The sequence below is a fragment of the Perca fluviatilis genome, chromosome 6 (genome assembly GCF_010015445.1).
Source record: "Perca fluviatilis chromosome 6, GENO_Pfluv_1.0, whole genome shotgun sequence".
Classification (NCBI taxonomy): Eukaryota; Metazoa; Chordata; class Actinopteri; order Perciformes; family Percidae; genus Perca; species Perca fluviatilis.
In genome coordinates, this window is record NC_053117.1 from 16,520,234 (window position 1) to 16,526,543 (window position 6,310).

A 6,310-nucleotide genomic window follows, 5' to 3' on the forward strand; every position below is an offset into this window, starting at 1 on the left:
ACAGTCATGCATCTGTCAGAAGGAATCAGTATACTATTTCTTTACGTTTGAAGTTCTTTTATTCTGTTTTGCTATGCCTATTTCATTTTGATAGTGGAGTGCATTAGATTACTTGCTGTAAAGAACTTAAACAGGCTTTACACGTTTAAAAATGTATAGTATATCACCTATAAAAAACTATTGCAGAGTGAGAAAATAATATGCGAATACATGAGTAACCTACTGGACTGAAGAGTTCCCACAGGTAGGACTTTTAGTGCAAGGCATCTTTTGGTGTTAGCCTGTCTGACCCTCCCAGGTTGTTTCCCTGCTTTACCCAGTGCATGCTAGATAGGCTTCAGTGATAAGCAGATATTAAAATATCTTGTTTTGTTTGTTATAAAAGTATCAGCAGTTATACTGGACTGTTATCCCTTCATGTATCTCAAAGTCCTAATCCTCATTTGTCAAATTTGTACTAGCATATATCTCGTAAACATTTTAATCTGACCAGGGCTGCCATCTTCTACAAAGATTTGGGGTTATAGATTTTTTTTTTCTTTTTTTACTTTTCTTTTGTTTTTCTGATTCAGTTTAGTTCTTCAGGCTTCCAGAAGGAATCTCATCTAGAAGCCAGAGGAGCTGCATTTTTGGGCCACATGGTTTTAAACCACTTTTCCTGGAATTGTTTGGCTCAGGGAAAGGGAAAAGAATGGCGATACCCACAAACATTAAGAGAAAGCTGTAAAACCAACATGAATTTCTGTCAATTTTCTGCAATTACAAGTTCTAACAATTAAGCTTTGCTCTTTGACACAATGTTTTCTCATGTTTGTTTTTTTATAACCCTGAAGTCCTTCCGAAATAGCACTGATTTGATTTGATATTTGTGATTGATGGCCATATGTACCATGTGCATACCAGATGTGTTTGTCTCCCGTAGGAGTGCCAGTGTTCAGTTGTTTTTCATCAGGTGTTGGAGACAGAATTGGCACAGACAGGTGAAGAAAGATAAATATCTCTCAGACAAACAGAACAGGTTGGCATACTGCCTCAAGGCAGACAGAGATGATGTCAGCAACAAACACACTGAAATCTGAAGGGCTGATACTGATGCTCTGAAGTTCATAGATCTGCTAAAATGTAAGGCAAAGAAACAAGTCACTTCAGGGTAACATACAGAAAAAATGTTGCTTAGACAAAGAAACGGGTTATAATTTAATAATTTAAAAAAATAGTGTGTTCGTACCACTATGAAGATGTGTATTACAATTTGTGCTGTGAATTTGTGGAATAGTTTGGATGTGGAACTTCAGCAATGCACGGATTTTAAATCAATTCGTTTCTCAGGAACAGCAATGATGTTCCTGGGTAAATTTGACCCGGGGCATGTTTATCTCTCTCTCTCTCTCTCTCTCTCTCTCTCTCTCTCTCTCTCTCTCTCTCTCTCTATCTTTCTCTCTCTCTCTCTCTTTTTCTCTCTCTCTCTCTCTCTCTCTCTCTCTCTCTCTCTCTCTCTCTCTCTTTCTCTCTCTCTCTCTCTCTTTCTCTCTCTCTCTCTCTCTCTCTCTCTCTCTCTCTCTCTTATCCATGTAGGGGTGTGCATGTGGTGGTGTTGCGTGTGTGTCAGGGGTGGCGGTGGTGTGTGTGTTTATGGGGGGGTATGAGCCTTTGTGTGTATATATATATCTCTTGATTTGGGACAGTGTGTGTTGATTGTACTGCTCAATTAAGGTTCCAGGAAAATAAGCTTTACTAGAATACTAGGGGCAGAGTAATACATTTCTGAGTGTTTGAGCATTTTAAGTGTGTGTCTTTCTTAGTTTTTTGTCTTTTTGTTTATGTTGGGTTCAATTGGCAGTAGCTGGAGAAGCATTACAAAAGAACGATATTAGTTTATTACTCATTGCTCATAAAAGTATTGCTCAAAACCTTCCTAATACAATACAAATTGTGACTTGGAATGTAAACGGGCTACAGAAAGGTACTAAAAAGCATAAGGTCTTATACCATTTAGGGAAATTATCCTCTGACATTGTCTTTCTTCAGGAGCTCCATTTTAAAACAGGCCAGACAGAGTGCCTTTAAGGCTCTGACACACCAACCTGATGACCGACCATCGGCAGAAAAGGCAGTCGGACTGATCAGTCTCCCCGAGGTCAAAAAAGTGCCTCGGAACACACTGAAGCAACGCCGACTTGAGCGTACGTTCTGTGCGTGCGTGAGACGTAATACACAGGCAGCAGTAATCTGTATTGTCGCCCAAAATATGAAAACCGGCAGCTGATTGGACGAACGCGTCAGGTGGGTCTGGCTTCTCCCAAATTTCAAAACCGACCATAATGGCGGCTTGTTCGGAATACGATCTTGTATTTTACGAAAATAGTTCACTGAAACGTGTTTGTGAAAACATTTTAAGCGAGAAATAGGCCATGCAGTTCCTGAATCTGTCTTCATTTCAGATCGACAAAGATTTTCGTCAGAATTTGAGAGGCGTTCATCACGCTCATCCCGCTCATCATTTCCGGTAATTGGTCATTGAGTCTGACTGCCCACTGGCCGATTCAACATGTCAAATCGGCCTAAATAAACCCTGACGGCTCCTCCGACTGACAACGGCACGGAACACACCAAACAGACTCGGGTCACCGACCTCGCCAGACTGTCCGACGGCCGATAATCGGGTTGGTGTGTCAGCTCCTTAAGAAACAATGGGTTGGGGAATGTTTTTGAAGCAACACTTACATCTAGGAGCAGAGGGGTGGGTATTTTAATAAATAAAAGGCTACCTTTCAAATTAATCTCACAACATCCAGCTAAAAATGCCAGGTACTTAATAGTTAGGTGCGAACTGTTTGGAGAGATTTATACTCTCATCAATATCTATAAACCTCCTAGCAAGATACAGTCTTAGACAGTGCATCAACAGGGGTCATTATATTCGGAGGAGATCTGAACAATATCTTTAGTTATTTTTAGTTTAGAACAGCTCAACAACAACCAGAAAGGTAAATCCACCAAATAAACTCTTCAATTTCTTATTTATTAATGACCTTCAGGATACATGGAGGACCTTACACCCTAATACAACAGATTACACATACTTCTCAAATGCGCAGAATAGCTACAGTTAAATTGAATATTTGTTTATTTCAGGGATTGAATTAGATAGAGTTGTAACAAGTAAAATCAATGATATTGTAATATCTGATCATGCTATAGTGACATGCGTGTTGTCCCCTAAAGAATACATAATATCTCACAGGATCTGGAGAATGAACAGGAAATATGTAATAGACACTGACTTTCTGGAATGTCAATAGCTACATAGATCTATTGATAGAAACGAATGTGAAAAGCAGGGATCCCTAGGACAGACACATTAGGACAGGAATTTACATAGTTTGGGATACTTCTAGGCATATCTAAGAGGAGTTACGGTCGGATATCCATCAAAAAAGAAAGCGGAATTTGAGAAGGAATTAGATAAAGTGAGAGAAGAGATAAAATTACTCCAGAGAGCACACAAGACAAACAAACAAACAAACAAAGAGCAGACTACAGGAAGCTGGAAAACTGGATTCTCGAATAAAACTGGACAGCCTGTTAATTAAGAAAGCGGAGGACTTCAAGCATAATTCCAAAAAAATAATTATATAGCTGCCAATAACACACACACACACACACACACACACACACACACACACACACACACACACACACACACACACACACACACACACACACACACACACACACACCTCATGCACTGGTGTACTAGCTGAAGTCTTCTCCTGGATCTCCCTCACTGTAGCTGCAGCAGCTGGGGTCCTTGGCATGTGCTGCCTCTGCTGTAAATGCACACAATGGTACCACAAGCGCTTTCTCCAGTTCAAGGAAGACGCACCTCTTATACAGCTTTGACACGTTCCACTCAGGAAAGATCTCCGTCCAAATGACAAACGCATTGTATTAAAGATGACCAGCGGCCAGCACGCAGTCATCGCTTGGAGCTGTAGGAGCCCAATGCATAGCTGTTGTTTGCATCACATGCTGCCTAGATTTTTATGCCGTATTTAGCTGGTTTGGAAGGCATTGCCTAAATTGGCAGCAACCTCTGAATGTCACTAGCCTTTCATCCACTGTGACATTAAGGCTGGGGTTATAGAGTAGTTGAAGTTGCTCTGCCCACTGTTCTAATAGCTGCCAGCTTGTCTCTCTCCCGTCTGGCAGCCCTTGTCTTTCGATTATCAAATCTGATTACTCTGGAGAAAATATGAAAAGTCTCCAGAGACATTGTGGCACTAAATATATAGCCCTGCCTGTCTATGCATCCCACAGACTGGCTGTTGATTTATCCTTTGACTTATAGACCCCAGCCAGGATGAGGACCCCCCCAAATATGCATGTAAATGCATTTTATCCAGCTCCTTCCACTTCTCCCCCGATACACGAAGGCCTTCCTTCTAGATTAGTCATTTCGAGAATGATTTTCTGTATTGGGTTGCATGACCAGCTCAAAAGCTGACTTGATGTCTGTCACACAGACTGCAGACAATTTTGCCTGATGTATATTTGGGGATGAAGACCACTGTATTTCCCAATTTTTTTTATGTGAATGTCTTGCTTGAAGGAATATTAATAGCAGTTTCCTCATTTGGTTCATAATCTAAATCAGCGGACTCAGAATTGACCTCAAGATGGTCTTCATCTTCAGAAACATCCTCCTCTAATTCACTGTCATGGTCAAATATGAGTTCCAGAGCCTCCAATGCTGTGAACTATTTACTGTACTTATTCTGCTCATTTTGTAAAGCTCTGACAGAGAGTATATCATATGTAGCTGCAGAGTATAATGTTGGTAGGAGTCCCTTGCAGATAATCTTTGTATGTTTTGCCCCTCCCCTGCGTGTGAATGTGGGTCGAGTTTGCCCATGGGAACAGAAAAGGTTCCCCTTAAAACTCATAACAGCGCCTGCATTCTGGCACTTCACCATCACCAGGATTCAACCTGAGCTCTACCCTCGATCCCAAAAGTGATGAGATCAACCTGTTTACCTGCTTTCTTGGAATGTTTATTCAGATGCGTGCAACTGTGAGGAGAGTTCATTGTGGCACAGCCACACGGTTAAAAATGATAGAGTGAGTATATTGTGTGTGTCCAAATAGATATGGAGCTAAATTTCCTCTTCAGTAAAGGATGCAGCGCCACGGCGCCACTGTGCTCAGATGGTTATGACAACAAATGGCATCCTGATAACATCACCAGGATTCAACCTGAGCTCTACCCTCGATCCCAAAAGTGATCAACGTGTTTACCTCCTTTCTTGACGAAATGTTTATTCAGAAGCATGCAACTGTGTATACAGTTAAAAATGATAGTGAGTGTATTGTGTGTGTGTGTGTGTGTGTGATTGGGGTGAAATATGTCTCACAGTTGCAAAGAAACAAATAGTATTTGACCACTTTTAGCCTCTACTTTGACTGCCGGTTCAAATTGACCCAAACAGTAACTATGTAATATAAACCTAATTGTTATGGAGAAGGGGGTAGGGTCCTAGAAGTAGCACTGGAAACTCAGCCCCCTTTTTTCATCTCTTGCTAGGTAGTAGTGTTTCTGGTTTCTTAACCACTTTAAATATTTTGTTCATTCTTATTCTTTATTTTATAAAAGGACAACACACATTAATTAACATTTCTGTAAATGTACCAGTGTTAGCCAGCCGGCTAATTTTCAACTGTAGTCCTTTGGCCAGATGATTTTAAACCAGTGCAACAGGAAACCGAAAGACATATACAGAAAACTATACAGACAGAAGTCAACAAGACACCATACAGACAGCTAGAGCAACAAATAAGCTTTCTCAATAAGCCATGCAGAGCTAGGAAGCAGCAAGACATGCACAGTTACACATCAACAGTATCCCCATTCAGTATAAGACGCCAAGCACCAAATCCAGCCAAGCAACACAGCCACGAGCCATCTTCTTGCACCGTTCAACCATGCAAAGCAGTAACAAGCAGTAATGAAAAGATGAAATAGGCTACATCACTCATGAGGGAAGCGTTAATACAGCAGGTTAATAAGATGGTAAAACAGTTAAAATACAAGTTAATTTTTCATGCATACCCAAGAAATGCAGAGCGGGCTATATTTGACACCAGGCAAGACATCAAACAAGAAACATGTTTATGTTTTAACTTAATAGATTTCAACAGAACAATAAGCCCCATGGTCCAAATCGTGTGAAAAACAAATCTGCATTCACCAGGAACACAGGAACTGTTGTATGCCAGAGCACAGGAACTGATGACTGCCGAAGCACAGGAA